The sequence below is a fragment of the Corvus kubaryi genome, unplaced genomic scaffold (genome assembly GCF_017639235.1).
Source record: "Corvus kubaryi isolate FWS band 111438036 unplaced genomic scaffold, C.kubaryi_AGA036_p1.0 37386, whole genome shotgun sequence".
In the NCBI taxonomy this organism is placed as follows: domain Eukaryota; kingdom Metazoa; phylum Chordata; class Aves; order Passeriformes; family Corvidae; genus Corvus; species Corvus kubaryi.
The window spans coordinates 379,143-405,138 of record NW_024581128.1 but is presented as its reverse complement, the minus strand read 5'-3'; the positions used below and the strand labels follow the sequence as shown (position 1 = coordinate 405,138).

Below are 25,996 nucleotides of genomic sequence, written 5' to 3'. Positions count from 1 at the left end.
TCCTTCCTTCCTTCCTTCCTTCCTTCCTTCCTTCCTTCCTTCCTTCCCAGATGTGGAAACAACTGCCCAGTGGACTGATGGCTCCTTGGGCAGAGACAGAGTGGAAGGTTGTGTGACCTGCAGAAGAACCACGCAGTAAAAATAGTAACCCAGTAAGAAAAAAATAGCTGTAGCTGGGAGCTGTGCCTGGCATTGGGGAGCATGGCCCCAGCAGGGGGGACATCCCTGCAGGCAGAGGCTGGGATGTCACGAGCAGACACTTGCAGGATGGAGCAGTCCTTGCCCTCGTTGTAGCAAAGGGCACTTGCAGCTCTCCTGCTCTGTCCTTGCAGGAGCTGGGGCTCCAAAGAGAGCCAGGAGGGAATGTGTCACATCGCAGGGCTTTCTTCTTGAGATCAAGATGCTTGGACAAGCAGAGAGTGAAGAGCAGCTGCAGCCCTGAGGAATGCACTGTGCCTGGCAAAGGATTTCTCTGTGCTTGCTGAGGAACATCTGATACCAATAGGTATCAGAAGTGGTCACACAAGAAATCCAGAGCTTGCTTAGGCTCAGGAGGCCAAATCCCAGTTGGTCGTGCTGCCATCCACATCCCGTACACAACCTAAGGAAGCCATCAGTGCCACTCTGCAGTAGCTCAGCAAATTGCAGCAACACCCAGAGCCTTACGCAGCACTTCCAGCTCAGAGCTCCCCAGGTGCTTCACAAAGCCTGGCTGGTGTCATGCTGTCACAGAGGTAGGGGACACAGCCACGGAGAGGCTGACACAGAGGTGATGTGTGCTGGAGCAGGCCTTGGAATTCCCCAGCATGTGGATGGCAGGCTGAGCACTGCCCGGGGCTGTGAGCAGCACCTCGTACAGGCAGAGAAGTGCTTGGGGCTTATCTGCTGGCTGGTATTTACTCCGCAGTTGTCAGTCTCCTGTTCAGAGTGGTACAGTACGAAAATGCCTCTTGTTAATAGCTTGTTATCAGGACTGATGCAGCTATGTACAAGCATTATCTCCTTGATCCCATCTGTCTCAGGAAATGTGGTTGAGAGGAGAGCAAGGGCGGAGCTCGGTGGCTGCAGGAGTCCAGGAGAGAGACCTGAGCACCCCACGGCTACATCATGGCCATCTCTAATTCATCCCCGCTCAGTGGAGCACTTGGAAATGTCACTGGGGAGCTGCAGTGGCCATGATTGATTGTGTCTCTGCTGCACGCTGACGGAGGAGAGCGACTCCAGCAAGAGGAGACCTTGGCTCCCGAGCCTCCCCTTGAAGTGCAGGAATGAATTATGCAAACTAATTCGTCCCTTGGCTCCTCCGACAGCTGCTGCCTTCCCAACACCTCCTGCCTTCACATCTTTCTTTATCTCTGAGCAGTTTTAGAGCCATGGAGGCTACATACTTTTTAGTCCATTGTCCTTGTGTGTCCCAGGATGCCTGTGGAGATGGGGGCAGTTCATCACCTGTTGTAGGATGTTGTCCCATACACAAAGATAAATTGCTAAACTAGTCTTGACCAGAGCCTGTAGGCTCCTAGATTCATGAGGAAGTCATAAGCCCTATTAAAATACAATCATTTTCTTCTGGCAGCTGGCACAGCTCCAAGCACTGCTGTGCCCCGATGGCATCACTGGCCTCACTGCAGCAGGGCCTGGGTCAGGGGTGCCAGCCCAGCACCAGTGTTGATGTGCTGTGAGGAGCTCCCTCCCAGGGCAGCAGCCCATTGCTCCCCAGCATGATCGTCTGGGAGCTGGCTGGGAGACTGGACAGAACTGGCAGCCTTCTTTTGGCTCAGCTAACAGATATATAAGGGCTCCTGTGCTGGGGACACACATACAGGCTGGGATGGGTTGTTAAGCTCCCTGCGTGGATGGATGCTGTCTCCAGTGGATGGGAAGAGGGAAAAGGGTGGAGAGAGAAGTGGACCGATGGAGAAAGGCATCTGCACAACGGTGCTTGGTCAGGTTTTTGTGTCCATGTCCCATTGCAGAGGAGATTTGGTCCTCACTTGTCCAAGCTAAGCAGGTGTCCCCTCCTGCCCATGACTCTGCTGCACTGCTTGCCCTGGCTGCTTTCTGGCATTTTGGTCCCTGAGAGAGCTGGAAGCTGAGGCAGGCAGAGAGGAGGACAGAGATGAACCAAATGGGAGCAGGATGGACATGTTGAAGAAGGCAGACACAGGACCCTCACAGAAGTCATACCTCAGTCACCTCTTTGCCACATCCCTGCTGTGCCTCTTGCCCTGGTGTGATATGCCCCACTCACAGGTTGCCAGCACAGCACAGGCACCAGGGGAGCTGCCATTTCCCCAGCTGAAAGCCACATTTTATGTAGAAGTGAATTGGCAAATAGCCTGTCTCATTTTGATTCAAAAAGCTCCCAGACTGGAGAACTGCAGTGAAAGTGGCTGTTTTAATCTGTCACTTGCTGGCAGGTGGGGGAATGGGCTGACCCGGAGACAGGGAGGTCATCAGCTTTTGGGGGAATTAAAATTGGAAACCTTTTTTTTGTCCCAGGTGTTGGGGAAAACAAACCCAAAACATCAAAAATCTCACAGAAACAGCTCCTCTTGCTGCCTGTAAGGCAGTAGGAATATTTCCTTCCCCCTGCTCTTTGTCCATGCAGAGCAGGGGCAGGCAGGGCTCGTCTTTTATGCCAATATTGTCAGCCAGAAAATGGGTTTTAGTTATGTCTGAATCTTGAAAGTGATGCTGAGCTTGGAATGCTCCCAGTGATGGCAGCTCAGTGTGGAAATGGTTTAAAAGGACTGTTTCCCTCCCACTCTCCCAGGAGCACTCAGTTGCGTGTGCTGGCCCTGCTGTGTGCTCAGAGAGATTTGAGCAGGCAACACCATCACACTTGACTGCTGAAGCTGTAGTATGGGAACGCTGAACTTTGGATTTATGGTGAATTTTTGCAGAATTAAGGTTGTAGGGACAAGCTTTGCTTTCCTGCCCGTGGGCACTTCTGTGCACAGGAGCTCTCAACACACTCAGTGCAATGCAGAGATTGCCAAGCCACTGAGAATGTGGCATGAAATTATCAGGGCACTTGCTTGAGGCAAGACAGCACTTGAGAAGGCCATGGGGGCCGTCCTATGTCTGTATGGTCACACTGCCCTGCTGCTGGGCAAGCAAAGCATTAAATTCCCACAAACCACCCGCATCAGGAATCTGTCAGCAAGTGGATGCTGACAGGTGGACCCTGCTGAAACGGGTTGGGGTCATCGTTCTTCCAACCAGCTCATGTAGGGCTTGCGTTTTTGTGATGCAGAGTTTTAATTTCTCCCTGTGCTTTCAGCTGCCTGGAGCACCAAGTCCTCAGCACATGAGATAATGAAATACAAGATTATTAGCTTTTGTGGTTTGCCACTGTTTGCAGAAGAAAATAATAACTAGCTTAAATACCTATTAGTCATCCATAGCTCTGCGTGTCTGCATTGTGAGTTTAGAAAGAAGGTGTAATTTAGGAGGTCAGGGGATTATATTAATTTTTTTTTTTTTTAAGAATCTCTTAAACATGCACTTGTGAAAAATCAGCTTTTAAGTATGGAAAACTTGATACAGCTTGGCAGCTCTCACCGATTAAAAAGCCACTGTTCAAACCCATTTCCAAAGTGCTAGTAGGAAACAGAAATGGTTCCTGCCAGAGTTTAGAACCCAGCTTAACCCTGAGCCCAGCTTCAGGAAACAGATGCAAAATGCTGAGTGTGGTTTTGTGGTGTATTGTTGTCTAAGGCGGGTTTATGTCACTGGCCTGGGCAGGGAAGTTAAAACTGTTTGCATGGATCTTTTCCCTTCTCAGTGTAGTTTCATTTCACTTTACAGATGAATGCATCTCCCTCTGAGCTAGGGAGCCCCAGAGCTCTTCCCTGTGTCTGTGGGATTTCTGGCCAGTTGCTTCTCAAAGGCTTTGGAGAGAAGGCATGAAATAACCACAGGGAGCTGGGAGGCCTCCTTCCTGGCTTTGCCTAGGAAAAAATCCCAACAAGATGGGCCGTGCATCCATCAGAGAAGCCCTGTCCCAGAATCCTGAACCTGCTGGCCAGGTGTAAGGGGGTAGGCATAGGTTGGTGGGGAAGACGAACCCAGTAAAGAGGGAAAATTGTTTTTATTTGGCATCATCCCATTTCACTCGGTTAAGCTGCTTTCACCACCATTTCATGGTCTGCAAGGGCCTCACAGAGACTTCAAAGTGCTGTTCCCAAATCCTGGCAGAGGGAAGGCTGGGGAGATGTCCTTTCTAGATTTGTGCTTGCATTATAGGCGGAAAAATAGGAAGGAAAGCAGCATTTGAGAGTGGATTGGAGATGTCAGCAAGGGTCTGTGCAGGGCTCACAGGTTCCCTTGCTTAGCCCACATCACCAGGGCAAGGCTCAGAGGGGCCCAAGCTCAGCCATGGAAGAACCTGGGGTTCAGAGGGCTCAGGGAGAGAGCCCCAGCTGTGATGGGCTGAACCAGCCCTGCTGCCTGTGCCTGGGGAGTATCCTCGATGGATATCCATGCTGGACCCCTTCGGGGCTCACAGTGCAGTGTTTGCCACCAGGATCTCTCATTCCTTTGCAGCAGCAGAGCAGGGAAAGGCTTCTTGTATTGCAAACCAGGGTGTTCAACCCGTGGCACGCTGCAAGCATGCTGCAGTGCCTGCATCAGCCTGGAAATACCCCAGAGAGGTGCCAGACCCTGCTCACTGAGCCCTTTCTTGCAGGAAGAGATAGTGCAGGTCACTTCACTGCCCATAAAATTCCACTCTAAGATGCAGAAGGGAGCTGAGCAGATACTCCCACTGCAGGAGCTGAAACCCCCTTGCAGCCTTTCCCACTGCTGGGGGGAGCATGGAAGAGAGGGACAAGCACCTCTTTGTGCTCCTTGTCCTCACCAGGAGCACCAGTGCAGCATGCAGGGCTCAGGGGACAAGCTGGGTTGAAAACTGGGGTGAATCTGATTTCAGATTGCTGATCCAGCCTAGCACTGGTCTGGGGAGGAACAGATGCCCTTGCTACTCTAGGAGAAGTTGCAACTAATGGGTATTGATCAGAGGAGAAAGCAGATCTGTGGGCACAAATTCATGTGAGAGCTTGAAAGAAGTATGTTCCCTAAAAGAGGAACAGTGTGAATAATCAGGCTTTGAGACAAATGCTAATCAGCATTGGATCTTGCCTCTGAATCTCCAAACACAGTGTTTAATCTCTGAAATTAAATATTTCCCTGGTGAGAAGTTAGACAACTTCAAGAGGCTCGTGTTTGAAAAATTCAGCTTGGTGTGCATTGGTTTCAGATCTTTCTGACTGTGTGGAGTTGAGTCTGTCCAGAAGCTGGCCCAGCCCCTGGATCTCTGAGCAAAGCAAAAATACCCGTATCTTCCCTGCTTTATTGAGAGACCAACAGAGAAACATGTGTTAATCAAAGGCTACCCAGGACAGCTTTCAATCAGATCTAAAGGCACAGAGTTCTTCATTACAAGAACCATGACAAAAACATTTTCCCATTGGGAAATACTTTATCAAAGATTAAAGCTCAGATGTTTGTTACGTGGAAAAGTATCTCCTGCAAGTGGCATCTTGGTATTGGTAGTCTGTGGGACTACATAGCTTTGGATACAGGAGCTCGACCACAGGGGAAGAATGGATTTACAGGGACTTGAGTTGGACATTTGAGAGCTGCACCCCAGCTTTTCAGTGCACTAGTGATTTCTAGTTTAAAGCAGTCTCAGATGGATTCACCTTTTATTACATGCTCTGGTCTTGCTTCTGAGAGCCTGGAAAGTCTGCATATGTATGCATCTATACAGAGACCCATGTGAGCACCCTGGCCTTGCTTGGGGGTGGGCCTTGCTTTGACCAAAGACCTCTTGAGGTCCCTGCCCACCTGTGAGCCCTCCTACAACTCTGTGTTTCTGTCCAGGCTTCAGGAGAGGGTATCTGTGCTTCCCTGAGTGCTCTGTGTCCACATACGCATGTACGTGATGTTCACTACAGCAAAACAAAGCTGAATGAAGTCACAAAGAATAAAAACTGTGCCTTGCTAATAAAAAAAAACCTGAATTATTTTTAAAAGAACCACCAGCAACAACAATATATAAGGCAGAGGTTTGTTTGTTCCTCTTAGGAATAAGTGTTCTGGTATTACAGTACTTATTTTGGAAATTTCATGACAGTGATTTCATCCTTTGTAGCCACGTGTGGCTCAGTACATTTTTACCATGGTTGCCAAGTAACAATCACTAAGCATTTGTGTCTAGATCAGTAGAGGCGAGTGGAGGGAATGGATAAAGTCTATTTTCAGAGACATAATCATCGGTGGCTCTTTGTAGGTTAATGGTTAAGTTCACTCAGCAGGGACAGTGTTTTGAAGGCCTTGGGATTTACAAACAGGAAAATAAAAAGCAAAGAGACTAAAGAGGTTTTTTTTTATCATTATTATTATATTCTTTCAGAGCAGAATGGCTTACGAGTGATTAAAAAGGCATTAACTATGTTGGACGTCAAGTCCCGCGTGCAACAGGAGCTCTGTAATCCCCTCCTTGGGGCTGCTCTGCGACCTGCTTGTTTCCTCCCATGTTTACTGTGCCAAAACCTCCGGCACCACAGACCCCACTCTGGCCTTGTTCTGCTCCTGGGGCAGCTCACAGCTGGTGCAGGTGGAGGAAAGGTTTCCCTCACTGCAGAAAAACGTTGGAACAGTGGGGGGAAAGCAGGGAGGGAAGCCAGGATATCTGGCTAAGAGTAACTCTACGGTGTGGTCTCTGCTGCACCAAGGGATGCCTGTAGACTATCCTGCCACAAGTTCTCCCTGCCAGGCAGCCTGACCTGCCTGTGTGTCACCAGCACCACCACCTCCCCTGCCCAACAGATGAGGTGTTTTCACCCCTACACGCAGAGTTTTTCTCAGGAAAGCTCTCCTCTCCCATGACTGGTGTCTCCTGAGCTTTTTCAATATCCTCTAACACACCTCAAGGTCACCTTCACCTTTCCAAGGATATTGTGACATTTATGCATCATTCAGGGCAGGTTGTGTGCCCTGTCATCTTCCAGTGGAGTCCCTACACATCCCTGGGCACCTTCCTCATTACTGCAGAAGTAATGCCCACTGATTCCCAACAGCTGCCTAACCCTTGGGATCCTTGCCTGAAGAGCTGCTGCTGGTGTTTCCACTGCCCTAGGGATGTCTCACATTCCCCAAAACCCAGGCTGTGCCCTGGGACATGCCAAGGCCATGCTGGAGCAGCCTAGCAGGAGGTGGAGATTGGGGATGAGCACTTCTCTCTGCTTGGCCAGCCTGGGCCAACTCCTGGCGTGTCCCCAGGCTCAGCTGCATGACAGCACTTTCATTGTGCTGGCAGGGCTGGTGCTATCGCACAACTCCCCTTTTCTCCCAAGAAGGAAAAGTCAACCCTGGAAAAAGGGCCAGGTGTTAATTACATTTCGTAATTCTTTCTGTGGCAGGCCAGCATGTGGGATGTACCTGGAGAGAGGGTATGGCTTCCCTTAATGCTGTTTCCATCAGGTGTGCACTTCAGAGGAAATAAGCGGGAGGAGCACCTGGGCACATTTCCAGGAGCCCTCTGTGACCAGCCTGGGTTTGTCTTGGCAGATCAAGACTCAGGGATGAGCCAAGGAGGCAGCACTCACTGCTGACTCTGGCATAATTCAGCATCTCCTCCTGGGTAAGGAGTCAGGGCCGCCCTGCAGCCCCTGCTGCTGGGGAGGGAGGCAGTGACAGAGGGAGTGATGGAGAGGGCAGGAGAAATGCCAGGGAGCAGGGGTGACTCAGCTCAGGGTGCTCGGTGGTGAACATGCTGGGGAACGGAGTGCAAAGAGGGGCTTCCCTGGCCATGGGTGCTTCTGGTGGAATACCTGGCAGGTGGCACTGCTCCCTGCATGGATTGCAGGGATAACAAACCAATGTTTTAATCAAGGGGATGAGCAATATGTAAGATGACTGATCCTGCTCACTCAGGGGGAAATCATGCCTGGGTTTGTCAAAGCCTGAAACACCCATGGGTGCTGCCTGCTGCCCACAGCCCTGGTGCACCAGCAGCCTTTGCCTGCCTGCTTTTGACATGGAATGAGGAGCCAAATGGCATGGGTGTGTTTGGCAGGAACAGGCTGTGAGGAAGGACTTGGAAGCACTGCCACACCTGGCACTAGCAGCACATTTCCCTCCGGTTTCACAGGGGCACGAAGTTCCTGCCTGGTGTCCCCAGACCTCCCACACACAATTCCCTGTCCTCCCATCTGAAAGCCAGGTTGTCAGCAGACAGGAGCAGCTACCTGGGGGAGAAGAAGGGATTTGCTAAGTGTTTTTGCAGGTTCCTTGGAGATGGTGAGCGTGAAGGGGATCCATCTTCTCCCCATGGCAGGAAGGAGTGGTTCCTATTTAATTGTGGGATGCAGGATCGCTGTCCCACACTGCTGAGCAGCCTGGAAACCAAGCAGGGCCGGACCAAAATGTGTCAGAGCAGAACTGCTGGCACTCTCCCACCCAGGCCCTCCCCCCTGTGAAACAGCAGTATTTTTAGAGGATTGGTCATATCACGGAGTTCATTTCATGTTTGTTGGCTGGGATTGCTGAGTCCATCTGTGGTTAGTAAGTGATGTAAGAAGGATGGAGCTGGAAACCACCAGGATGAGTGGTGCAACATGAATGGGAGTCCCAGAGTTTGCCTTGGATGTGAGGAAAGGTGTCGGAGTTCTGTTATTTGGGCCAGAGGGCCAAACAGTTTTTGTGATCTGCCCTTGGACTGGTGTGTGCTTTAATGAGGGTGTAAGGACAGCTGGATTTAGGACTGGGAGGTTGCTCTTGTACAGGTGAGAGCTTCACTCACTGTGGAGAGGATCTGGTGGAGGTGTTCATAGGGGTGTTGTGGCCCCTATGTTATTACAAGCATGGAAAGTAAGATTGTAAATGAATCAACTAAATACATAAGCATTTAGCTTATGCAATACCCATATTGCATAAGCTCAATATTAATGCAAATGCAATATAAATATTGCATTCAGCTTATGCAATACCAATAGCATAAGGTACATTAAATGGATCCTAAGACATAGGGAAAGGCATCATTTTTAATAAAAAAGGCATCTACATATTTTGGGTCATAAACACCATATTTAAGAAAATGGGTCTCCGGTGATCTCCCGTTCGTCAGCATCATTTTTCCTCCAGGACAAGAAGGTTTTGAGGGTGGAAGGGATAACAGAGCAGTTCAGCCTTTAGTGTCAGTGAGGGCATTGTCACTTGTACTGCCAAACCCCCCAGAGCTGGGGGCAGCCGCTGCCAGGCTGAACCAGAGCTGAGCTGCTCTGTGTGCAGCCCACTGGGGACCACAGTCCTGGGCAAGATGAGACCAGATGTGTCCATGGGTGAGGTATGGGCTATGTGTTACTGCTGCTTGGGGAGTTACAGTGAACAGCTGCAAAGTGAGGTGCAGAAAAGGCTTAGTGCTCAGATCTGTACAACAGGGCCCCATCTGTTCTGCAGGAAATAGCTACTTGTAATAAATTAACATCTTACACCTTCTGACCAAAAAAAATCCCAAAAAAATGAAAACAAAACAAAAAAACCATGCTGAATTGCAGTAGAAAAAACTTTCTCCTTCCACTTACAAACCCAGTCACTCGAAATGAGCAGCTTCCAGTCTAGCAGGAATTTAAGTTTATATTGAAGAGTTTCAGGCTTGGGTTGAGTTTCAGGCTTGGGTTGAGTGTCTTTTTTTCAAGTAGATTTCAACTTCTAGATCGAAACTTAGTTGTCGTCTTCTGATGGAGTGAGATTTGGGCAAAAATAGAGGCAGACCACTAATAAATGCCTATGCTTTTAAAAACCCTGCCTTCCTCCGAGAGTCAGGAGTGGGGTGGAAAAAACACATCGCTTCTTTTTCACGGCTTCATCTGACTACATTTCATGGAGCAGGAGAGATAAGGAGCCCTGCAGGACCTTTGCTTTTTAAACATGAGCTCAGTGCTGGATTTCACACCTCGCTATCAGAGAGTTTCTGCCTGGTGCAGTGCCTTACCTATTTGGAAAGAGGTACATGGCATTCCTGCCTGCTGTGCCAGCACTCAGCCCTGGAGGTGTTGAGAGAAAGGCAGCTGGAGCTGGAGCTGTTTGGCTGGGACCCAGCCGGACATCACTTTTCCAGCGTGTTCCAGGCAGATATGGACATCTTGATGCACCAGCAGCCCTCCCTCCCCATGCCACCAGCTGGCTGGAACATTTCACTTGGCACCTGCCAAGGCTGCTCGGTCAAATCCAACGTGGCCATGCCATTCCTGCCTCACAGCCGCTTCAGTCCCACTGGGAATTTTGGTGCATGAGCCCAAACAGCTGCTGCTTGCAGAGGTGTGTTTTGTCATTTTTTCAGCAAAACGAGCCTGAGAGGCAGGGCATGTAGCAATTTGTTAGGTTAGCAAAGCACCCGAGGCTCGGAGGAGACGCCACCTGCGTGTTCGGGTGGTTTTGCCAGGAAGCATCCCACTGAGCCTGGCAGCCCTGTTGCTCCAAGGCAGCTCCTGGGGAACCACTCTGGCAGCGTTTGGAGACACCCACTCAATTGTGTGGACACAGCCCGAAGTGGGCATGACACGGGGAGAGATGGAAGATCAGCACCATGGGGACATTGGGGATGAGTAACAGAGACAGGAATGCTTGTGTCAAACCCCCCTCTGAGTCAAATCAGGCTGAGAGCGTTCACAGGCAGGCGCTGTAGGGCGGCGCATGGTCAGACTGGTTTTGGGAGCTAAAAATAGCAGCAGAGTGGAGTCAGTCCTTGGTTAATCTGGGCTTGTTTAGGCCAGACGTCCTGATCCAGTTCAATACTTTTGTAAAAAGGCTGCATTAACAGTGCTGCCGAACTGGCCCATTGCCCACTAGGGTGACACTGGCCACTGGGCACTGGGCCAGCTTGACTGGGTGACTTCAGCATCCTCCTCCAAAGGCTGCGACGAATTGTTGGCCTGGCTCATTCTCCTGAGACCTCATACAGTTGGTCACAAGCAGAGCTGGGATTTCTCTGCTGGACGTCTCAGCCCCAGGCTCACGAACATCCATTTCTGTCCCCAGAATTCTGCTGGCAGGCCAGAGCTCTCTAATGTCTAATAACAACACTATGCCAAAATGCATTTTTGAACATGGCTAAAAAGCCCAGGACTTCCCAAGGAGAGGGAGGGGAGGGGAGGAAGGCAAGGCAGGAAAATGAGCGTGCATTGGTGATCCACTCTGTTTGGCTTCATAATAGCCTAAATGTTGTCCCCTGGACATACCGAACTGTCCAGTGATGGAGGGGGCTGCTGAGAGCAAATGCATCGGTTCTGGTAGCTCTGGGATGAGTCCTGTGCCTCTTTTCCTAGAAGAAATTATCACTGCAAGGGAGAGGGAACTAGAGGAGAGCGGATGGGCAGAGCAGGGTGTCCTGGTGTCTCCAGGCTGGCTTGGCTTGCCTGGGAAAAGCCCAGGCCGTCCAAGTGGCAATTTATGTCACTTCTGATGCTGGGACAGAAGGTCACTGGCTCAAAACTGAGAGAGAGATTACTTTGCTTGCCCACAGTCAGCTGATTAAAACCATATTTTCCACACATTTGAGTAGTGATTAGTATGAAATGCAAATCTCATGCAAATTGGTGCAAATGGCTGGTGTGCACAGCCAGCTCCAAAGTCAGTCATTTTCCTTTCCTCTGAGGCATTTGGGCACTTTTAATGTTCACATGGGGGAGCTGGACAAACCCACTTGTGACCCAAGCACGTAGCTGAAGCAAACAGCGTGGAGAGAGTGGGGAAAATCAACTGGCACCTGGATTCACTCACCAAATGACACCTAGCTTGGGTGCATCAATCCATGGAGCTTGTGCAAAGATCTTTATTAAATAAACAGCTACAAACGGCTCAAGCATACACCTCACTCCCCAGCCTTCTTTCTCTTGTTTGCCAGGGCCTTCCTGCAGCTCGGTCTGTGGAATGGCCTGTCCCTTTCCAAATCAAAATGCCATAATGCTTGCTGGATAAAGTAACAAAACATGTTTCTCTAAGGATCAGATTTGGAAAGAGGGTCTATAAACACAACAAAAGCAAAAAAAATCCCCAAACCCGTTGCCACAAAGAATAATTGCAAATATATATGCACAAAAATATGTGCATATTTTTAACTTGACTCCTGTTTTCCTTTGGCTTGCAGATCCAGAGCATTGCTTCAGTCTGAAATGCAGTGAGGCCAAGTTTCCTCACTTCCAGGCAGCTTTGTGGGGACAGCAGAGGGGCCAAGAGAAATAAATAAATAATGGCTCACAGAGTGAAATATTATATTTAGCAAGGCTGATGGGTCCTCCTGAAACCCGGTTGTGAAAACTTTAAAAAGTGTCTGTTTCCTGTAGCTATCAGCATGCTGGGAGAGGGGAAGCCCTACAGGCTTGTCAGATTTTTTCCCAATGGCTGCAGCTTTCACAGCTGGTCCTGATTCGCCTGGATATTGCTCATTTTTCTAGAGCTCGTAACAGCCCTGGAATGGAAATCCTGGCTCCCCTGGTACCCAGTGCATCTCCATGGTGTGCTGGAGGGTGAAGGGTGCCAGCCCAAAAATTATTCATCCTGATTAGCTCTTGGCTTTCCCTGCAGTTTGAGAAAACGAGGCTTGGAACCATGAATAATAGAATGGATAGAGGACGCCTAATAAAGGACAAAATTCATGGTGTGTGTAAGTCCCATCAAACAAAGGTTTATGCTGCTTGTGGCGCTGCCCTACTCCACACACCATGTTCACAGGGCTTGAGTGTGCTGGAAAACAAACCCTTACTGTGGCTGCCTGGTGATTGTGAACTGCAGAAGGGACACGGGGCTGCTCTGGGCTTAAAAAGGCAAAAGCAACCCAAGCCAGCAAGGAGGCTACAAGTGCTGGGGCTGAGTGCCTCCAGGCTGTGCGTGTGTGTGTGTGTGTGTGTGCCTATTAAATATACATGGCCCTGCTATTTGTGGGACACCGGGTGTGTACCAGGAAGGTGGCTGGGCTGACGTGTGATGGCTCAGCAAGCACAGAGAACTCGCTGCTTATACCCAGATTTTCTATGAATCAGATGTAAATCTTGCCATCTTCAGCTTTCAAACCAGCCTCCCTCTGCCGTTTTCTATGGCACAGCTGTTTCAGGTGGGAAACAATGGCATTTTCTGCCCCCCTGGAAAAGCTGTGGTCTCCCCTTCTGACAGGGCTTGCTGCCTTGCCCCAGGATGTGGTGCAGGGTTCTCTGCTCTTCAGCTGGAAATCATTTTTGTTCGCTGCTTTTCTGGCAAGGCCCACTGCATGCAAATCATTGTCCACTTGGAATGTACCTTGGGCATTTTTATCTGGGTTTCTGGGAGCTGGGAAACATGTTTGTGTGCCTATTTCTAGGATTTTGACATGCAGCTGTTCATGTGAGATGTAGAAATGGAAATCTCATCTTGACGAGTCACTCTGGAATTTTCCTCCGAAGATCAGTGAAAGCAATCATTAATATGGGGCATCATTTATAGCTCTGTGCAGAATAATCCTCCAGGCTCCCTGGCAGCTATGAATTGGAAAACAATAAAGATTATTGCTAGAGAGTTCTTTTTTTAAACAAACAAACAAACAAACAAACAAAACCCCAATCATGTTCTTTGATACACTGTCTAGCTCTCAGAAAAGGAGGCAGCAAATTGAAAATCTCTCTCAGAAAATACATACAGCAGCATTCCAATTTCTTAAGGTTTCGGGGTTGTTTTTCTCCCATGCCCTGACATCTTTCCCGAGTAGTGCCAATAAAATTAGAGACTTTTGCTAATGTGATCTGCGAAGGTTCCTCTGGGGAAACAGCAACCGTGAGCAAATGTTCACTTCCAGGGAGGGCTCCAAGGCTGCTGCAGCTGCCCCTGGGCTCCAGCCGAACACATGAGCCCTGTGCACGCAGAGCTGCGGCTCACCCCAGCTCTCCTGGTGCTGCCACGCTCGGAGCTCCTCTGGAGCTTCATCCCCCGCTTGCTGCTGAGATTTTCCCCATTCATTTTGAAATGCAGTCAAACCATGCTGCAGATAGAAGCAGGGGGAAATCTGACAGGATTGTGTGGCCTCACAGCCCCTCTCTTCAGCTGTGGTCCGGATCCCCACACATTTTGCTGCACTTGATGGTACCATAGGCTGAGACTTTGGGTGCTCTTGCAGCTTCTGGCCCATCACACTCATGCACATGACCCTAACTCACCATGCTTGAGCCCTGGGGTGGTTAAGGGTTTAATTTAACTTAAATAGCTTTAAAATGTGAATGCTGGTGAGAAAATAAAACTTAACTGTCTGTGGCTACTAGAGGATCTCTACCTGACTCTAGTAAATAAATATGCTCATGGTCGGCTCAGCATCCTGATATTCAATAGGAAACTAGATATCATGATGAGATGATGTGAATTGATGTGATGAATGACAGCAGGGGGGCTGCCTTGCAGAGCATTTGGAAGGGTGTCTCAGTGTGTCTTTGAATGGAGTCTCCAGCTGACATTTCATTCTCTTCTTTGAAAGCATTAATAGCCCCACAACAGCACTTGTCCATGCTTGAAGGAAAAGCAAATGAGTGTCAGAGAGGAAGAGGGGCAAGATACAAAAGGCAGCTTGTACTTCCTGGCTGGTTGTTTTGGTCAATTTGGTTTCCTCTCACTACACTTTATTACGGTTTCCTTGAATCCTGATAGTGTCTTTAGAACACTTCTTAAAATCTACTTTTATAATACTGCAGTTGCCATCACTAGGGAGGCCTTCTGGAGCCAAAGGCAACTCAAGCTAGCTTTGCTTCTATCTTTCTCTCTTCTCCTCCCCGGCTTTGCCCTGGGAGGACTCTCTGGGAAACCATTTTCCCTCGGCCTCCCTCCTGCCTTCCTTCCACCCACCAGCTCCTGAACCATCCCAGTGGTTCCCACCAGGCCCACACCAGGAAGAAACTCCCAAGCACAATACTGAGGTGTGTTCCCACTTCTTCATGCTTTAAATGCTTCTAAGCCTTCTGGTATTAAATTGCCCTTCCCAGGAGCAGCAGGGGTTTTTTTTTGTAGCATCACTCCACCTGCAGCCAGAGAATACAGCACAAGGAGCAGGTTCTACCTGCCCAGCCAAGTGCTTGGACAGAGTTAAACTCTGGCTTTCCCCAACAGCCCTGGCTCACTAACTCAAGCTCAGGATCAGGATGGACAGAAAAGGAGAATCATCCCCTACAGATCCCAGGCTGAGTAGGAGGGGGCAAGTGTCTGTGTGCCAGCAAGCTTCATCATTCACGTGGCACAAGCTGGTAAGGAGGGCTACCAAAAATACTGCAGAGCCTGCCATCCTTGCAGCAAGGATGCAGGGTCTGTGGTGCAGAGTCCATGTGCCTGGAGACATTCACAGCTCAGAGGCCAGCAGTAAGGAGGAGGAGGAGGAGGAGGGGAGGCATGGCTGTGGAATTTCTCAGGCCCCATGGCTGCCCCTGCCATGGGTGGCCAGCCAGCTTTCCTGTTTCTGCCAGAGCTCCCTGCTCCCCAGCGGCTCCCAGGCACAGGAAAAGCCCTGCTGAGGGCACAGCCTGTGCAAAAGCAGGTTTGGCACTGGGAAAGAATGGAGCATTTCCAGAGCAGATTAAATCTTCCAAGACTTTGAGCTGCCAGTTTGAAGAAGCCTACGCATTTTGCAAGTTTTTAGAGTCTTAGAACTTGGTCTAATTTAAGCAAATTGGCACATCCTGAGCACTAGAGAGAGATCCTTCTGCTAAGTTTCATCCTCTTCAGCAAAGCATAAGGAAGAGAGAATTACTCAATATAGTGTTTGGGAAAAAATGTTTGCATGGGCAGAGCAGCATTTTTTTTTTCCCAAAGCTGAGACGGTGAGGCTTTTCATTACTCTCTCATCAGTGGCCACTCTACATGGAAAGTTTCATTCTGAATGGCTAAAGTCTGGCAAAGCACCAAGCAGCTGAGACAGACTCTAAAATAGTGGAAAGTTGTGGGCAAGCTTAACAACAGGCACTGCCTTTAACTCACAGCCCTGACTGCATCAGGCATCCGGATGAGCATGTGTAAGATATGAGGATCTGCTGGAGAAACAGCATCTGGGAAGTTTTCCCGCTCCTTGCCTTAACTAAGGATTGCAGAGGGATCGAAGCAGCTTATGGGCTCTGGGGTTTGTGTGGGAATTGCCACTTCCACATAACATCTGCAGTTCTCAGCATAAGAGAAATGTGCAGCTGGACCTGAGGCAGCTCCTGTGCAGCCCTGGCGCGAGGTGGGGCTGGAGAAAGCCCTGTCTTCGTGTGCAGTCTGGTGGTGTTTGTCTTCTGACCTTTAATGGTGCATCTTGATGATCTTGGATGTCTTTTCCAACCTAAATGATTCTGTGAACCTGTGACTGTCACAGGAGCGAATCCAGCACATGTGTGTCCACGGGGCTCTGCAGTAGGATTTTTCCATCCCGTATTCCATGTATCTGCCAGCCCTCTGATCTTATAGACAGACACTGGAGCTGCTGAGCTGGTCACAAAGGGTGTAACTTTTAGCCCCACACACAGCTGGTTTTACTTTGCTCCCACAGGGAGATCTCCTCTGAGAACCTGAACACACAGGTCCAGGCTGAGGCCACCAAATGCTGTGTCCTGCTGCCACAATTGCCATAAATGGGGCTAGCACATGGCTGAAACCTCTGTGGGCAGGGACTTTTCTGTATTGCCATTTTTGAAAGCTCCTGGCCATTTTCACCCAGGTACATGCAAACCAAACTATGGACGTTTTCCCCTGGGAAGAGGGGAAGAGCTGCTGGCCAAGGCTGAGCCCATCACAGGCACCCTGCCCAGCCTGTTAGGCAGCAAAGCCGTCACAGAGCGTTCAAGTGCTCTTCCACTCTCACATTTCTCTTGGCCACTTGGTTCCTCTTATTTTAGCTTTGTTTGAACAATCTCCTTGGTAACTGGAGACAGAAGCAGAATTTTTTCATCCTCCTCATCGGATTGGTTTCCTGCCTATCTCGGCACTGGGAGGGATCCTTGGCAAACCTGTGTTTGCTTTTGTGCACCCACCACAGGCTTTAACCCCATGGATCACTGGGACTTCAGGAGACCTGGTGTCTCTTTCAAAGGGTTTTTATGCACAGAGTTACAACTGAGAGGGACATATTTCACAACTTAATTTATTTGGCAGTAAACAGGTGGTGTGTCAGTCACAGTGTGAGTGGTGGCTCTTGAAGTTGCCCACATGCTCCTGACCTCCAGAGTGTCCAGCAACAAGGAAACTCCACTGGAATGGCCCTTGTCAGGATGCTGCAGCCACCAGAGTGGCAAAACCCTTCAGCAAGGGCAGGGAATGGCTCCTTGCTGTGGCAGCACCCTCCACACAGGCCTCAACTGACGCACTTTTTTCGTCTGCCCTCTGGCGATGGAAGTCATTGAAAAGGAAGAGAGGAAAAAAACCCCAAACCAATCAACTACCAAGCTGTCTGAAGATTTGCTGGGCTGGAGACATAGAACCCCACTGCTGGCACTCATGCACAGGCTTTTCCTTGGCCAGAGCCATCCCCAAAGGATGGAAATAGCAGCATGAATACACCAAGCATCACCTTTAGTGCAGACTTGAGATTTTGGGGTCATCTGTTGACTCAATGGTCCAAACGGTGTCACTGCTTAAGGCAGCATTGTCCCAGCAGCAGCCCCTCTCTGGGGCTGGCTGAATACTTTATGGGGCACAGTCTGAGCTCGCTGGCCTTATCCCTGGGTAGAGGGGTTAAGAACTCAAGATCTGTATCACCTCCCTCACAGGGCTTGCCTTGTGGCATAGTGACAGCATGGCAAAGCACTGGGGTATAGCTCTCAGCTTGGGTTATGGTCTTCAGAGCATCCCTGATGTTTCAAGCCTGCATAATGACAGCATTTCATGTGCTGGTACCCAGACACTTCACATCTTTTATGCCATCAGGTAACCTCTGATACTGTTCCAGCACGGGGCACTTGCCAAAGGGAGTCTGGACCAGGAGTGATCTCTGCATCCAGTCACTTTAATTGCTAGAATGTGAGGATTCCACTTGAGCCTCCCTAGAACCCTGACAGGAGACCACTTACAACTTCTTCTAATAAAAGTTCAGTGTGACTCTACTGTCCAAGTCTTGAAATCAGCCCCTTGCATCCCTCACTGGACGAGGGATGATAAATGTAGTGATGGTGAGGTGTTTGCTCCTGCCACACCATCAGGAGGCTTTGATCCTGCAGCTGGGTCACCATGCCAAGAATTTTGGAGGAGTGTCTGGAAAAGCAGGGCCTGGTCTTTGGGGCCAGCCATCAAATAAGAGGATTCAGACACATGCCTGGCTGAGCATGGAGCTAGAAAGACTATGGTTGCTGCTCTTGAAATCAGACCTGCACATTCTGTATTGATGTTTGCCCTTTGAATTTTTGTGGCATGCCCTCTGCTGTCGCTAAGCATTCCTCGTCTTCTCCTTCTTTTCCCATGTACAGCTGCTTTTCCAGCAGCAGAGCTGGCTGTCATCAGCCCTGGCAGAGTGGCAGGGCACAATCAAGGCTCCTTGTCAAGTGTCTTCCCAAACAAGAAGGGAAATTCTCCTTCTCCCTCAAACCCAGGCAAGCAGGATTTGAAATGTGCCTTCCCCTTGCTGTAGTGGCGGTGCTGGAGCAGTTCATGCACAGCACATGTATTTCAGGCTTCCTTGAATCCTGATTCCTGGTGCTGAAGCCATGCTATTAGACATTGACCTGTTATTTCCAGTGGTCCCCACTCTTTCGTTCAGTCAGGTTTAATTCAGCAAAGTTTGCTAAATGTTATACAGAACTGCAGAAATGCCCTTTTTGCTGGCAGGTGCTCGTTGAAATTCATTTTGTGGAGGCCAAAAGCCATTTAAAGAGTGATGTCTCCTGTTTGAGGAGCATTGTCATGGCAACTATCCAGGTGCACACAGGGAAGAGCAACTCATATTTATTTGAAAGGTGAGAGCAATTATTGTCATGAGGGGGAACCTGGCTGCAAAGAAAAGCTGGATGTGTATTTGGATGCAAGAAGCAACTGTGTGCCAAGTTTCTCTCCCCTTATTTACTTGCCTGCACTACCCACAGACCTGACTGCTCAGCCGGGTCAGTCAAGAGAAAATCCCAGAAAGGCAGAATGGGGGAATGTGTCAGATTTTGGCTCTTAACCCTGTAGGCTTAGAAGTGGGATTTGCAGGGTTTTACACTGAGCAAGGATGTTGGGCTGGGCTGAGCCCTGGGCAGTCAATCCTTTGCTTGCAGCGCAGGATGGATTTTTCAGGACTAATGCAGTTTTCAGCTGGCATGGGCAGGGCTGTGCACAGCCAGGGGAGAAGTCATTTTACTCTGTCAGCTTTCCTGGGTACCTTAAGTAATTGCTGCTGGGGGTGTTTTTGATCAAATTCACATCAAATGTGTTTTCCCTCCTAGCCATCAGTGGTATTGCACTCTTTGTGCAGGCTGTCCTTGGGGCTCCAGACACGGATCTAGATGGGTCTTATTTGATCCCCCAGGGATCCTGCCTCCAGCAGGCACTGTGGGAGCTTTGAGGACCGTGGATCACTGTCACTAGACGTGCATGGCAATGAGATTGGGGAAAAGCAGGAAAATAGTTTTGTCCTTGTGTCACCACATCTGGAGCCATGGAAGAGGAGGCCGCAGCTGGAGCTGTGGAAATATTTAAGCATGACCAAAGGCTCAGGCACTGGTTTGGGTCAGATCAAGAGAGTGCCATTCATCTTTGCCCAGCTGGTCCCTTGCAAGATGTGACACTGGCAGATGAATGAAGTGCATTAGTCAGAGCACAGAATTCACAGTCACAGCAGAGCAAACATTGAGGATTCGCCAGAAAAACATTTCTGATCTGACAAATCCTTCTCAATATGGTCTTCCTAGGAGGAGAGTCAAGCAGCATTTCAGTCTGGCATGGGAAATCATCTTACCTGGCAATCACTGCTCCTAAAAAGTATTTTTTGAGGCACTGAGCATCATCCCAGCTGTTTGAGCAGCAACAGCCCTCAGTCTTCCTGTCTCTGCAGACCACCTCTCATGCCTTGTGTTCCTGCAAAGCCAAGGAAGAGCAGGCTGGATCTTTTTCCAGGATTTTCCTGGTAGTGATGCTCTGGAGCAGGACGGTGTTATGTATCTGAGCCGTATGTTGTCATTTAAACTCAGCCCATCCCGAGGCCAGGGGAGCAGTTGGTTTAGGCAGACATGGAAATGACAACACAGCCCTGCCGTCTGATTGATTCAGGAGGCCTTGGGGAAAGAGGTGGAGGGCATACAAGAAAATAAGCGTAGCCAGATGAATTTTGGCTACAGAGGTGGGGGGAAAGGTATGGAGGGACCATTTCCACTTCCCCCTCCCCTTGTTTGCAGTGTCCAGGCTGGTGTGCTCGATCAGTTTTGGGAGGCATTGGACTGTGAAGCTCCACACAGACCTGGGCTGCTGGACCAGCAAACCAAGCTGCCACATCAGATCAGCTCACATCCACACTTTCCAAAGCGTGCGTCATGCTTCGTTTCAGGCAGGTTTTCGTTTTCCCTCCCTGTCATGTTTGCAGTGCACTGCAGGCAAGATTTTCATTAAGTACAGACATTTCGTGTCAGCAAGGCTTGGTTCGGCAAAGGATCCTGCATGAGTGGGTGACTCATGGGACATCTTACACAGATGGGAACCCATCAGCAGGGACAGAAATCCTGATGAACCCTCTCCTCTGTCAGACACCACTGTGGAACAGCTAAAAGCATGTGTGGCACAAGGTCATTCACATAATCTGGCCCATTTTTGCCCCTCTTCCGTCCTTCAGGAAGGTTTGTCCCTGCACTGGCTGAGCAGGTGTCACGTTGCCCTCACCTGTGTCCCCCACCACACACACTTGCCCTGTGGCTGGGACAAACACCTCCACCACAGACCTGGGTGTCTCTCTGCACGTGAAGCTGCCACCTTGTCACCATAAGGTGCAGTTTTGTTGTCAACTGGTGGAAGAAAAGCCCTGTCAGCTCCTTTCCCTTCCCAGCAACAAGCAACTTCCTTCCTCGCGTATCTGTCAGGAATTGGAGCAGGGAAGCTGCTCTTGGTGGTTGGCTCCAACCATGCCCGTGGGTCTGGTCCAGGCTCCTCACTGTGGCTGAGGCCCATTTATGTGGCCCTGACCTCTGGCTCAGGTGGTGTCCAGCTGTAATGATGATGATTTGGGAGCTTTCTTCCCCCTGGCACATGATGCCTCACCACAGCCCCTCTGCGCAGGCACTGCCCGGTGCCCAGTGACCACATGAGCTGTGTGAGGCATGGAGCTTCCCAAGCCACGTGCCCATCTCTCATGGCAAGCTCTAACTTCAGCTAATTAAGTGGCTGGCTGACAGGCAGATGTATGAGAAATCAATGTGGCAGGGTTCTGTGGGAGTCTGGGAGTGCGTGCTAGGACAGGCAGCCCCAATGGATGTGGCTTTGCAGTGTCACCTCCAGAACATGTGTCCCTCATGGCTATCCCCTCACTGTAATTGATGGCCCTCTGGGTGGGTAGTGCTGGTCTGTTGGGACATCAGGGCTGGCGGCACCAGGCTTAGGCAACACAACCCACTCCTGACTGCCCAGCCCGGGTGTTGTAGCTCTGAATCTGCAGCTGAACATCCTCCAAGCTACTCCTGTAGCTCTCCTGGGTGATCAGTGGAAGCTGGATGGGTGACAAGCTGCAGAAGTGCATAATTCCCTCTATTGATTCAGGAACAAGTGTCTGGGCAGACAGCAGCAGCGTGCCATGTTCTCATGGGCCAGCTTGTTACCGCCTGCTCTAACAGCTGGTTGTGTGTTTAGAGATTATCATTTTCCTGGCCCACTGGAGACACCATTACTGACTGTGTGCAGAAGTTCTTGGCTATTCCAGCTCTGGCATGACTGTGGTTCTGAAAGAGAGCTAAGGAAGTGAGTGCTGGACTTGAGACATCTCTGCTCCTGGAGATCTGGCCTGGTCAAGAAGTGCCCTGGATGATGTCCCCTGTCCTCCAGCGTGTCCTGCCTGAATCTTTCCAGAGCTGACTGCTGATGCCCTCCAAGTTCCCATGGTCCTTTTGCAATGCTGGTTGCTCATCTGAGCCAGGAGAGCAGTTTCTGCCATTTCATGGAACTAAGCAGTACCATGTAGAGTGGGAATGGCGGTATATTCACAGATATACTCAGGATTTCCAGAGGTTTGCCATGACTGTGCAGATATTCGGGTTCAAAACGAATGCAAAGGTCCATGGAGATCCACACCAGTAATTTCTGATGCCATTTGCTCCCTGGAGGGAAAAGGCCAGTGGAGACAGAAGAGCTGGGACTCCCAGATCCTTACATCTTTGCCCCATGCTGCGCCCATCTTCTCTCCTGCTGTCAGAAAAATACTTGCAGAGAAATATGTCGCTGTTGATCTCGGTCCTGCTCCTGTCACCCTGTGCTGGACTGCTCTAGCTCATTACATATGTACCTGTCCCTGCACATGCACGAGATTGCTCACAGGGTGCCCTCCCCAGCTGGCATTTTGCTCCAAGCATTGGTTCTCTTCATGCCCTGCCTTTGCCATTGTACATTGGTGTAGCAGCTCTTCCCTAGAGCATCTCCAGCCAAAAGGACTTTTCCATGGGCTGTTGCAACTGAGGGTTGTGTGGGAATGCTGTGATAAAAGACCTCTTCAGTTCAAATGAAATAACATGGTTTGAAATGAAAAGTAGGTCCTGATGGAGGGCGTTGGACTTGGAGTGAGGGCAGAGCTTTGTATGACACTGGTACAAAGACATCACTCCTCTCCTGTTGCTGCTGGGTGTCTGCAAGAGGAGAAGGGCTGGAGCTGCAATTCTGCAAGACGTGTTTACTCTTTGATTTCCAGTACACGGAAGTGGAATGAAATTCATTCCCTCAGCAGTTGCTTTGACTGCAGACCCAGGGAAGTGCAATTTCTGATACAGAAGTGCAGACAGTCAGATGGGTCATGGATGCCCTCAGTCCTCATGCCAGAGCAGGGCTCCTTAGCTCAAGTGAGATGGACCCAACACCAGTGGAAGGAAAACCCCGTGGTTTGCTGCAAACTTGCCCCATGGTATCACTGGAGGAAGGGAGAGGGAGGTGTGTCAAGGCTGGTGGTTTATATCAACACAGGACCTCTATCTCCACGTGTTGGAGAGATTCTCCAGAAATTGTTCTTTCCCACCTGCAGCATGACTGAGGGTCAAAAGAGGAAAAAAATAATCCAGGTATTTCAGGGGCTGTGGTGTTTTGCACTCATGGGATCCTGGGTTTTTGGCTTTAATACCCAGCTCCTGCAGACATTTGGTTATGGCAAAAACGCCACTGTCAGCCCCAAATCAAAGCTGATTCTCAGCTTCTGTGTAGAAGGGACAGCTTGGAAACACCCTCTGTATTGATCCCAGATTCCCACGAGGTGAAGAAAATGGTTTAGAGGCAATGGTTTAGAGGCAATGGTTTAGAGGCCGCTTAATCTTCTGCTTTAATCCTTTGGTATTTTCCCTCTTTCTTGTGAATTTGGGATTCCTGGATCCTGGCCCTGCAGTGAGGCAGCATGGGGGATTTCAGGGTGCTAATTAGTGTCCCTTTGGTTTTCTGTTATACACTATCACAGCTTGTTCTGAAAGAGCCCCTGAGTCACAGGAGAGAGAGAGAGAGAGAGATCTTAAATGCAAATTTCAGGATGTGCTTGTGCTTTGGGGACTTTGGTCTCCCCATCCCGCGGTGTGCAGCTGGGAAAGTCCAGGGACAAGGAGTTCAGATGCTGCTGCACCCAGTGCTGTGGTTGCTCTGTGAGCCTCAGCCAGCTGTCCTGGCTCTGCCCACGCTCCGCCTCATTCCCACCACGTTCTGGAATGCAAGGAAAGCCCGTGGGGGCCCGATGCTGCTCACATCCTCACAGCCACGGCACATCTCTGCGTGGGAGAGGAGTGAGAGGCAGGGACCACATCGAAGGGTCCAGCAAGAGCAGGGGGACATCAGTGCCTGTCCTGGATTGCTGTAGAAAGCAGTCCTCACTCTAATGCAGGATAAATCGTGCAGTTGCCTGGCCCTCCTCCTTTGCACTGACCGAGCCGTGCCACACGTGTGCGGGACCCTGGGAAGGGGCTCTGCAGCAGGCAGAAGGCTCTGATGGAGATCAGGCACGCTCTAAAAATAGCCTGTTTTATTTTCACATCCTTGCTGTTTCTCAAACACCATTAGGAGGTAATCCTTTTCTCCAGGATTGCAGTCTCATCCCAGGGACAAATTTGCCTCAGCAATTTTTGCTGATTGGAAATTCACCCAGAGAGCAGACTTGCCATTTGTTCTGCCTACCCATTTTCCCAGCAGCCTCGTGTAGCAGAAACAGCAGCAGCGCACATGTCTACCCAGCACAGGGCACTTGTTCCCACCCTGGAATGATCACTTGGAAAACTGCGTAACACCACCACCTCCTGGCAGTGGCACTTAAAGCCCCATTAGTCTGCTTTACTCAGAGGAGTCCTATTGGTGTCGTATCTAAGCATCAGAAACGTATTTTTTTAATTGGCACCCAGGTTTCTTTTTGTGAGAGAGAGTTATTTTGTGGGACTTTGAGGAATGCCACACATGGCAAGCCAGAGCACACCCATAGGAAGTTTATGTCTTGATGCCTCTGCTGCCTTCAGAATTTAGGAAGGCACCTGTCTTAATTAACTTTCCTGAGGGGGGTTTTCCTACATGAGGCCGGGATGCAGTGTACATTTTAATGGGAGTCGTCAGAAAAATTATTGATTTTGTTAGTAATGTTTCTGAAATCATACCATTCTGGTAATTCTATCAGGTTCTCTTTGAAAGCTTAACTGAGAGCATTTTTATATCCTTCATTAGTTTTTTAATACGTGGTAATTTCCCCTAACTCATCAACGCAAAGCAAGATCAGCTGCCTGCTTGGTAACCATTTTTCCTGTGTACAAACCTATTGCAGCAATAATTACAAACTGAACAAATTATTACAGATATTCATTATAAAATACAATTACACTGAGCCGTGCTGCATTGTTGCAATTTTCACAGCCATCACTCGCTCTTGAGTAAATGGTTTCATTAAAAGCATGAAGGGCAAACTTAATACACTCCTGACTCACAGCAAACAGCACAAGAAATCATCCTGGCTGTTCCTCCGAATGCTTGAGGTGTTTACCCTGAATGAGTAGAAAATGTTGACTCTGCTGCCAAATACTTGTCAGCTTAACAGAGGGGCTCTGGGTGGCCAGTGCAGATGTGCAAGGAGGGGGGAAAGCCAGAAATTACGGCAGTATGGCCTCAGTTTCACTCCCCTAGAGCGTGGCTTTCTTCCATGTTTATGGGTTTTCAGTGCTGGGACCTGCCAGGAACAGCAGAACCTCCTTCATCATATACTGGAGCAGCCTTGGGGCTGGGTGCTCATGGAAAGTGCAGGGGAGCCGGGGATGGGACATGAAATATTTCTTCGAAGGACAGGGCATTCAGGCTTGGGCAGGGAGGGAGCAACAGGGAAGCTGGTTTAGGTAAAAGCATTCACAGGAGGGCAGTGCTGTCAGGGGAGTGCGGGGGAAAGCAAATCCAGCCAGAAGGCCGGCAGCAAGCACAGGACTACAATCACTGCCTTGGCTTTTTGTTTTGTGCTGTTACTCTTTCTTACTTCTTGTCTGGATCAAGATGAGAGCCAGGAGGAGGTCCTGTCCCCACAGCAATGCCATGACAGTGAGCAGAGCCTCCAGGAAGGAGCAGAGGCTGCTGGATTTCTGTCTCTGTTGTCTTTGCAAGGACTTTGCACTGTAGGAAGGACCACAGTAGCACAGGTGCCCCCCCCATGTTTGTACCCCAGGTATGGTCACCTTCTGGGGAGCAGCTTTCAGCTGGGTGCTTCTGTGAGTCCCTGAAAGGAGCTGAAAAACGTCTGTGCCAATTTTTTTCCACTGGAAGAGCAATTTTTACTTTATCGGGTGGCTCAAGGAGCAAACCTCTCTCCCGGTGGCCACAGCCTCCTGTGAGGCTTTCAGCTTCTGTGCTGTGTGCTTGT

The 25,996-nt window shown here is 49.7% G+C and overlaps 1 protein-coding gene across 10 annotated transcripts in view; it reads left to right on the top strand.

The window, feature by feature from the left end:
• The window catches only part of SLC8A1 (solute carrier family 8 member A1), a 128,358-nt gene that overhangs the window by 87,042 nt on the left and 15,320 nt on the right, over positions 1-25,996 (top strand). The gene's annotated exons all lie outside the window — the stretch shown is intronic.